At 48.3% G+C, this 10,031-nt stretch overlaps 2 protein-coding genes across 2 annotated transcripts in view; both read right to left on the minus strand.

The window, feature by feature from the left end:
- The window catches only part of LOC310686842 (uncharacterized protein), a 114,119-nt gene that overhangs the window by 64,470 nt on the left and 39,618 nt on the right, over positions 1-10,031 (minus strand). The window lies entirely within an intron of this gene.
- The window catches only part of LOC310686837 (uncharacterized protein), a 225,745-nt gene that overhangs the window by 39,402 nt on the left and 176,312 nt on the right, over positions 1-10,031 (minus strand). The gene's annotated exons all lie outside the window — the stretch shown is intronic.

The following is a 10,031-nucleotide window of genomic DNA, read 5'->3' on the forward strand; positions in this document are numbered from 1 at the left end:
ACAGCAAGTTATACATTCTTGAAAGTATCTTAGTTTTGGGATCTAACAGTTCTGTTTCCAATTTTGATTTCTCCACCTGGAAGCCAATTTTTTTATCTAAATTGTAGGCCTCTCTTATTTGGTAATAATGTAGCCAATCTCGCACTTTAGCTTTTAATTTCTCAAAACTCTGCAATTTCAATTTGTCTCCATCCTGTTCCAAGATTTCCCAATATTTCGGCCAGTTGGCCTCCATATTGAGTTTTCTCTGAGCCTTTGCTTCCATTGATGATAACCACCTTGGGGTTTTTATTTCCAAAACTGTCCTTTTGAGGAAGATTGGCAAAAAGTATTATCAAAGTTTATATGGCAAGGAAAAAAACCTAGAATTAAATATAAGTTACTTACAGATAGTAAAGAGAGAGACGGATTCTCATTGCCATACCTTAAGATTTATTATGAAGCGTCCTATCTTTGCCATACATTTGAATTGTTTCTCCCATGTGTGTCCGTTGATGTGTTATAAGGTTTGCATTGAAACTGAAGCTCTTTCCACATTCCATACATTTAAATGGTTTATCCCCTGTGTGAGTCTGTTTATGTTGTCTAAGGTATCCACTCTGACTGAAGCTCTTTCCACACTCCATACATTCATATGGTTTTCCCCCTGTGTGAGTCCGTTGATGCGATCTAAGGGTTCCTATATGAATCAAGTTCTTTCCACACTCCATACATTCATACGGCTTTTCACCCGTATAAGTCTGCTGGTGTAATTTCAGCTTTCCATTCTCACAAAAACTCTTTCCGCCCTCCAAACATTTAAATGGTTTCTCCCCTGTGTGAATCCGTTGATGTTGTCTAAAGTGTCCACTCTGACTGAAGCTTTTTCCACACTCGATGCATTTAAATCGTTTCTTACCGATGTGAGTCTCCTGATGTGTTCTAAGGCTTCCACTATTATTAAAGCTCTTTCCACCCTCCATACATTTATATGGTTTTTCACCAGTGTGAGTTCGCTGGTGTAATTAAAGGCTTCCATTCTGAATGAAGCTCTTTCCACACTCCATGCATTTAAATGGTTTCTCCCCTGTGTAAATCTGTTGATGTGTTCTAAGCTTTCCATTCTGACTGAAGCTCATTCCACATTCCATACATTTAAAAGGTTTTTCCCCTGTGTGTCTGTTGATGTTTTTTAAGTTTTCCCATCTGACTGAAGCTCTTTCCGCACTCTGTGCATTGAAAAGGTTTCTCCCCTGTGTGAGTCCGTTGATGTCTATTGAGGATTCCACTCTCACTGAAGCTCTTTCCACACTCCCTGCATTTATATGGTTTCTCCCCGGTGTGAGTCCGTTGATGTGTTCTAAGGCTTCCACTATCACTAAAGCTCTTTCCACACTCCATACATTCATATGGATTTTCACCCGTGTGAGTCCGTTGGTGTAATTTCAGGTTTCCATTCTGACTGAAGCTCTTTCCACACTCCCTGCATTGAAAAGGTTTTTCCCCTGTGTGAATCCGTTGATGTAAACTTGTGTCCATTCTGACTGAAGTTCTTTCCGCACTCCCTGCATTCAAATCCTTTCTTGCCCACGTGAATCAGCTGATGTGTTCTACGTTTTCCACTATCAGTGAGACTTCTGCCACTGTCATATGTTCTCCCGTTTGAGTTCGTTGATGTGAGCCATCTATCCAGAAACCCTGCCGGCCCCCTCAGCTTGCTCCTGGCCAAGACACGCCCCTCTCTCCTTGTCCCTCTTTCCCTCCTTCCTCCGCAGGCTCATCCTCATATAACTTATGTAAGATGATACTTTTTTTCTGTGTTCATTTTCCCTTAATCTCTTGTGAAAGGAAAGCACCTCTGAACAATAATATGCTTTCCCTTGGATATGTTCCAGCTAGTTCTGCAGCCTGATATTGATTGTGTACTTTAGAATTCTTGTGGGCAAAAGGAACACAAGCAAGATTGACTTGGATCACAGTGGGCAGTGCAACAAAAGCCCTGCTAGTGCTTAGAATGAAAAATCACACTGATCTGTCCTCTTTGTGCCAAAAAATGGCCTGAAGTGTTGCACTGCTATACCAGCTGACAATTCCTTCTGGATCTTTGGCTTTGGTTTAATACAATGATGCTTCCTAATTCTCTTGTCTCTGTGCAGATGTGATGGCCTGGGATTCCGATTCTGAGAGTGAACCGGAGGAATCCCAGCCGGCACAGGAGTCCCCGCCTCCAGGGCCGGCTGAACTGGGGCAAGGCCTAGATGCTGAGGAGCCTGCACCTGTGCCAGATCCTCAGGAGCAGGCACCAGGTGAAACCATTCTGGCCCCAGAGGTGCTTGAGGACTCAGTGTCTACAGGTGAGCCTCCCCCGGGGCCCAGTAACCCTTCGGCCTCTCCTGAACTGCAGAGGCTTAGGGTAGAGAGGCGAAGGGAACTGGTTGCTCCCAGGAGGAGTGCTCGCCTTAAGGCCAGGAGAGGTGGGGCTTCTGGGGGCCGGGACTGCCCCTGGCCTTAGAGAAGATAAAGGTCAGTCAGCCTGGTCCCAGGTTGCGGGAGCAACGTCGTTGTGGAGTTCCTGTTCTTACCCGGACCTAGACCTGCACTTCCAGTGTTCCTGTTCCTCGCCCGGCTTCCTGCTTCTGACCTTCCAGTGTTCCTGTACCCACCCAGCTCCCTGTTTCAGACCTTCCAGTGTTCCTGTTTCCTGCCCGGCTTCCCGCTTCTGTTCTTCGAGTGTTCCTGACCCCGCCCGGCTCCCTGTTTCGGCCCTCGCGTCTCATCTTGTGAACTTCTACCAGGCTAGTGACTCAGGACTGAACTGAGGAAAACCCACACAAATCCAGAGCGGAGTCTCTAAGACGGTTGGATGGTGTCCTGCACACCTTCTTCATTCAACTCCTGCAGCCAAGCTGGTGCCAAACATACTGCTCTACTTTCCTTGGGACCATATCAGCCAGGCTGAGAAGGGGGTCTTGTTGTATAGACAGCCCAGGACCCCCAAGCACACTGCCCAGGCTGGCAGTGTTGCTAACACAGCGGTTTCAAGCGCAGAAATGAGCTCAAACCTGTTTATCAAAGTCTCTCCGATGTGGAACAAGGAAAACAGAAGTGCTGTTTACATCATACGTCCCTGTAAAAGTATTTGAAAAGACAAAGTATCTGGTGGCCCCTTGAAAGCTAATAAAAGTATTGTGGCTGAAGCTTTTGTGGGCTGCAGGACCAGGAAAGCTCCTGCCACCCTGATCCTTCCAATGGGGATTCAGGCCTCATCATGGGACTTGAACTGCCCTGGCTGATTATCTCCAATTGAGAGGAAAGCTGTTTCCTGGTTCTGCTGGATCTCTCAGTGGCTTTGGAGACCTTTGGCCATGGTGTCCTTCTGGACCCTCTTGGGGAGCTGGGGGCCCTGTTATGCAGTGGTTCCCCTCCTTCCTCCTGGGAGAGATCATCAGGGGGTTTGGTCTGGGTGTTCACCAGTATGTGGATGACACCCACCTCTTCCTCTCTTTCAAATCAGAACCAGTGAAGGCGGTGAAGGTCCTGTGTGAGGCGGTTTGGGGATGGACGGTGGCTAACAGATTGAGCTTGAATCCTGACATGACAGAAGTACTGTTTTTGGGGGGCAGGGGTCTGGCAGGTTGGGGGAGAAACTCCCTGGTCCTGATGGGGTAACTGTGCCACTAAATGATCAGGTGTGAAGTTTGGGGTCATTTTGGACTCACTACTGCCATGTGCTCTGCATGGCACCTTTGAAGGTGACCCGGAAACTGCAATTAATCCAGAATGTGGCAGCTGGACTAGTAACTGGGAGCAGTGGTCCTAAAAGGATCTTCACTGCCTCCCAGTGCATTTCCGACACCCCCCCCCCCGTGACCCCTTTACCTCTTTCTCCTCGCTCCCGATTCTTCTTTCCTGCAACATCCACGAGGGGGGGGGGTCCCCTGCTTCCTCCCTCCCCTTTCCAAAAGCACCCCCCCTAGACTAGAGCTATGGGGCAGAGTAACAATCCGGAGTGGAAGCTCCACTTCTGGGAGAAGCAGGCAGGTTGGGAGGGGGGCTCACCCCCCCATTCCCGGAACAGAGGCCGGATTGGAGGAGGAGGAGGAAGAGGTGGGACGTTTGGGGGTGGGATCTGGGGTTGTGGGGGGCGGGTTGAGAGGAGGAGGGGAGGGGAGGGGAGGGATTGAGGAGCAGGTTGGGCCCTGTGACTCCTGTGTTACGGGAAAAATGGGGCTTGTATTTTGCACACATGCCCCCCCCCGACACCCCCCCCCAGGAGTGAAGCAGCCCAGGACTAAAGCGCGTTGCAATTTGTACACCCTCAAAAAGTCACCGCCCCCATCACAGAGAGAGCACCCCAAAAACATCCCCGGTTGCGCCACAAAGGGTCTCTCCCCCCCCAAGAACAGCACATGGGGAGCAGAGAGGGGATCCTTCCATCTGGATCAGGCAGAAGGATTTTAAGAACACAATGTAGACTTCCACCCATTTACACTGAGATTAATGTCCGTCGCTAAATCACACAAGAAGAGAATTCCATTAAGACATTAAAAGGAGAACCAACAATTCAAACGTGCAGCAGGACGATCCCAATGAAACAAAACACCATTTAATGCACAGAAAGAAACAGCAATGTGTAGCAGACAACCTTCGTGGACCACATGACCCGGAAGCTGTATGCCGGCTCCCTCGGCCAGTAAAGCGAGATGAGTGCCACACGCCCAGAGTCGGCCACAACTGGACCTCATGGTCAGGCGTCCCTTTACCTTTAAGGTGTACTACTGGCAAGCCCGGTACCCCCCATCTTATACTTGTGCAGCTGATTCTTCTTGCCTAAGAGCAGAATCTTACCTTTCTTCTTAGTGAAATTTATTGGATGCTGTAGCAGGAAACCCCCCCCCCCTCCATCATTCAGTGAAGCTAATAAAAGTATTGTGGCTGAAGCTAGAGGGCGATAGGGTTAGTTTGGAATGCTGGGATTGAAAAATTGAACAATTTCCATATGAATCACGACAAGATCTGAAATATAAATACAAAACGCCAACAGCAACAACCCCCGAAAAAACTCCATGTCATCTATTGATGAAGTTGTTGGAGAATTTATTATGGGAAAGGGGGTAAAAGTCTTAAAAGTTCATGCAACCATCTTCTCGGGGTTCCTACTCCTTGTGTGTTTGAACCTTGTTGCTACAAATAAAGATCAGGTCTACTGACCGCTGTTTTGCTCCTTTAACTTGCCTGGATTCTCCTTCTTTGCTGACCCCGGAGGGACCTGGCGAGCTGGGCAGCGGAGGAAATCAGCACTCCAGGATTTTTTCCTTCTCAGTGCTTCTCCACCTGAGCCTCTTACCAAAAAGCCTGACACCCCGCAATGAGACAGGATTGTGTCCCTGCCCTCAGCAAACAAAATAGCTTTCCCCCCCCCAAGATACTGAGGTGCCCTGAGGGCTGTGCGGGACCCCCAGTCATTGAAATGAAAAGGGGAGAGGCTCAGGAAAGTTTCAGGGAGCAGGCAGGGAGGGGGCAGCACAGGCTCCAGAAGCTCCGTCTCGCTTATTCCTCCACGCCACTTCCCTCCCCCAATTATGCCTGCCTCCCCCTCCCCCCATGGCACCTTCACAAGTGTGGGGAAGCTGTGACCCCTCTGCCCCCGTCAAAGTTCCTTTAAAACCCCATGTTGCAGGGAGAAAGTTCACCTGCAGCAAAACAAAATGCAACTGCCCTGGCTGAGTGGAGGCAGGCTGGGGGGCACCTTAAGGACCCTAGAAACGTGCCCCTAGAAGAAATGTGCCTCCTCTGTCGGAGGCAAGCCTCCTTCTGAAACATCAAGATAGTAAATGGACAGTTCTCTGAATGGAGAGGAGCAGAAAGCGGAGTCCCCTCAAGATCAGTATTGGGACCTGTGGCTTTTCAACTTGTTCATAAATGATCTAGAGTTAGGCGGGAGCAAAGTTTGCTGATGGCAGTAAATTGTCTAGGGTTCTTCAAAGAACCCTTTTTTGTGGCTGATTAGCTGCTCTCCCTGTGCAAAGGTCAGAGGGGCAGGGTTTCTGTTGAGGCAGGTGATTAGCTGTGGGAGGAGCTTATCAGAGTTTGCAGGGCAGCGGTGCATGCAGTTTGATCCATCTTTTAGATTTAGGGGAGCTAGTCTCAAACGTTTGTTGGGGGAGACCTAGGTTTTTTTGTGGGGGGAGTTATTTGTCCTGTCTTCACGCTTTTTATGATGGAGGACTGCTGTAGCCACCCCCAACGACACGTTCTCAAGATGGAGGGGGAGGGAACAGCTGCAGTCGCCTGCGGTTCCTGCGCAATGTTTGCCATCTTGCCAAAGGTTGCAGGCAGCTTTACCTGCAGCAATTGCATGTTGATTGCCCTCTTAGAAGACAAAGTCCAGCAACTGGAGGAACGTGTAGCTACGCTCCAAAGAATTAAGAGAGCTGGAGCTCTTCTTGGAAGCAACAGAGCACACCGTCTCCACCAAAGATGAGACAGAGGACTCCCCTGAGAAGGAGGCTACTTCACCAACACAAGAGCCAGATATATGGAGAAACGTGACTCAAAGAAGTAGGAGGCCCAGGGTTCGCTCTGATTGTTTAGAAATACACAATCGCTTTGAGGTCCTCTCCCCTAACATGGAAGACGAAGAGCAGACTCCATTTGAGGATCTCTCCCTCATTACAGTCGATCAGGTATATGAAGACGAGCAGCAAAGTCAGTACTCAGGGAATGTGCAGGTGACTTGGAACGGACAGCTCACAGAAGACCCCCGACCAAACCTAAGAGGAGGCGTGTAGTGGTGATAGGGGATTCCCTACTGAGGGGAACAGAAGCAGTGATCTGTGGGCCTGACAAGATGTCTCGGGAAGTGTGCTGTCTCCCCGGGGCTAAGATCCAAGATGTAACTGAACGACTGCAAGGAATCATAAAACCCACTGACAAATACCCCTTCCTCTTGGTTCATGTGGGAACCAATGACACTGCAAGCAATAGCCTCCAAAAGATCAAAAGAGACTACGAGGCTCTGGGCAGGAAATTGAAGCAATTAAATGCACAAATTGTCATCTGATCTGTCCTCCCAGTTGAACGACATGGCCCAGGGAAAGAGGGAAAAATAGTGGAAGTGAACAGCTGGCTTCGCAAATGGTGTAAACAGGAACGGTTTGGATTCTTAGATCATGGACTGCAGTTTCTTGAAGATGGACTTCTGGCAAGCGATGGGCTGCACCTCACAACGGTTGGGAGAAATGTTTTTGCCAAAAATCTCAGAAACCTCATCAGGAGGGCTTTAAACTGACTAATGTGGGGGAGGGAGACAGTGCTCCTGAAGGTAGGAGTCTATCAATTGATGAAGATGATCATCCAAACGTCATAGACCAAATGGAGCAAACAGCATGCAGACCTAGTGGTGGGAGGAAAAAATCCTTAAATAAGAGACAAGGGGGAATGATTAATGGACTTCAATGTCTGTACACTAATGCGCAAAGCATGGGAAATAAACAAGATGAGCTTGAGCTCTTGGTACAGCAATCTAAATATGACATACAGTGGTGCCCCGCAAGACGAACGCCTCGCAAGACGGAAAACCCGCTAGACGAAAGGGTTTTCCGTTTTGGAGGCGCTTCGCAAAACGAATTGCCCTATGGGGTTGCTTCGCAAGACGAAAAAATCTTGCGCGTCCCCGCGGGTTTTTTTCGCTCCCCCCCTTTTCCTAAGCCGCCTATCAGCTGTTCCGCTGAAAAACCCGCTTAACAGCTGATCATGGAAAGCCGCTAGACCGCTGTAGCGCTAATCAATGGGCTTGCTTCGCAAGACGAAAAAATCGCTAGACGACGAGAATCGCGGAACGGATTCTTTTCGTCTTGCGAGGCACCACTGTAATAGGCATCACTGAAACCTGGTGGGATATGTCCCACGATTGGAATGTAATAATTAGGGGATGCAATCTATTTCAGAGAAACAGACCAGACAAGAAAGGAGGAGGAGTGGCGTTATATGTCAGGGATGTGTATACCTGTGAAGAGATCCAAGATTTAGAACCTCAAAGCCAAAGTGAGAGCATTTGGGTCAAAATTAAGGGAGAGAAGAATAACAGTGACCTCATTGTGGGAGTTTACTATAGATCCCCAAGCCAAACGGAGGACATAGATGATGCCTTCCTGGAACAGATGGTCAAGCATGCGAAAGGAAGGGAGATAGTAGTAATGGGGGACTTCAATTACCCGGATATTTGTTGGATGTCAAACTCAGCCAAGAGCATAAGGTCAAACAGATTCCTCACTGGCCTTGCAGACAACTTCATTGTCCAGAAAGTGGGAGAAGCAACAAGAGGAACAGCCGTTTTAGATCTGGTCCTAACCAATGTTGATGACCTGGTTAGTGGGGTAGAAGTGGAAGGATCATTAGGCGCGAGTGATCATGCTCTTCTGAAGTTTACTAGACAGCGGAAAGGAGCAGCCAAGCATACTAGGACTCAATTTCTTGACTTTAAGAAAGCCGACTTCATAAAACTTAGGGAAGTGCTGGGTGAGATCCCATGGACAGCAATACTAAAAGGAAAGGGAGTTCATGATGGCTGGGAGTTTGTTAAGAGGGAGATAGTAAAAGCACAACGTCAGGCAATACCAATGAGACGGAAACATGGAAGGTGCCTAAAGAAGCCAGGGTGGCTATCTAAAGAACTTTTAACTGAGTTAAGATTAAAAAAGGATGTGTACAAAAAATGGAAAAGGGGGGAACCACCAAAGAGGAATTCAAACAAATAGCCAGCACGTGTAGACACAAAGTCAGAAAAGCTAAAGCACAGAATGAACTCAGGCTTGCTAGAGAGGTTAAAAGCAACAAAAAAGGCTTTTATGGGTATGTTCGTAGCAAAAGGAAGAACAAAGAAACAGTGGGGTCACTGTTGTCCCTATTTTCAAAAAGGGGAACTTCCTGACAGTAAGAGATGTTTGACAGTGGAATTTGCTGCCAAGGAGTGTGGTGGAGTCTCCTTCTTTGGAGGTCTTTAAGCAGAGGCTTGACAACCATATGTCAGGAGTGCTCTGATGGTGTTTCCTGCTTGGCAGGGGGTTGGACTCGATGGCCTTTGTGGTCTCTTCCAACCCTATGATTCTATGATTCCAAGAGAGATTGAAAGGAGCTCCAAAAAGAGCTCTCCAAATGGGGTGAATGGGCAGAAAATATAGTTCATTGTCAATGAGATTAAAATGTTAGGACAAAAAATACCTCTTAATATCATGTACAGGCTCATGGGGTCTGAACCGGGTTTCTCTGTGTGCTCTAGAAGACCAGAGGAGAGGGGAGTTGGTCGCAGCAGGAGGGGGAGTCTCCCTGGATGCTTCAGCTGATGGCCCCCTCTGATGGTCTCCTGGCCCCCTCCTCTCCTCCCTCTGAGCCTGAACGGCTCTCTGCCCCAGTCTCTTCCTGCTCACCAAACTCCAGGCAAGTAGCAGCAGAGTAGGGGGCCACATGCAGAGCAAGTCCCACACTGAGGTCAAAAACACACAGAGAGGCAGCAGGACTTCTTCAGTAACAGTTTACTGAGCTTTCAAAGCATACAGTTCTCACTGGGTCCCCCCCCCTTTGCTTCTGAGAGCCAATCAAGTTTCAGCAGTAAAAGAATACACCACACAAGATATCTAAGTCAGGCACACAAACCGGCAAAAGGGAGCAAGGGAGGAAAGAGGCTGGAAGGACACAGGGCAATGGAAGTGTGTCTTTCGCTTCCTGTCATCTGGGAGGGAAGTCAGGAACTCAGCATCTGCAGGGGCTTCACAAAACAAAGCTTTCTGCTGCGTGCTTCCAGGCAAATGGGCATCCCAGAAACACACACTGTGATTCGTGGTGAATTGCCATATCCATTGTTTTCCAAAGGTTATCACAATGTGGTCTAGAAACCGGTATAGGATGAGATCAATATATGCCCAGCCCTAATCCTCACTCACCACCAGAAATCCAGATTCACCAACTCCCCCTCACTATCAAAAGGTACCTTACATCTAAAATTATACTCATTATTGTGGGATATTACCTTCATTATTTCATTACTATACAGT

The sequence above is a fragment of the Podarcis liolepis genome (assembly GCF_965112155.1).
Source record: "Podarcis liolepis genome assembly, chromosome: 10".
Classification (NCBI taxonomy): Eukaryota; Metazoa; Chordata; class Lepidosauria; order Squamata; family Lacertidae; genus Podarcis; species Podarcis liolepis.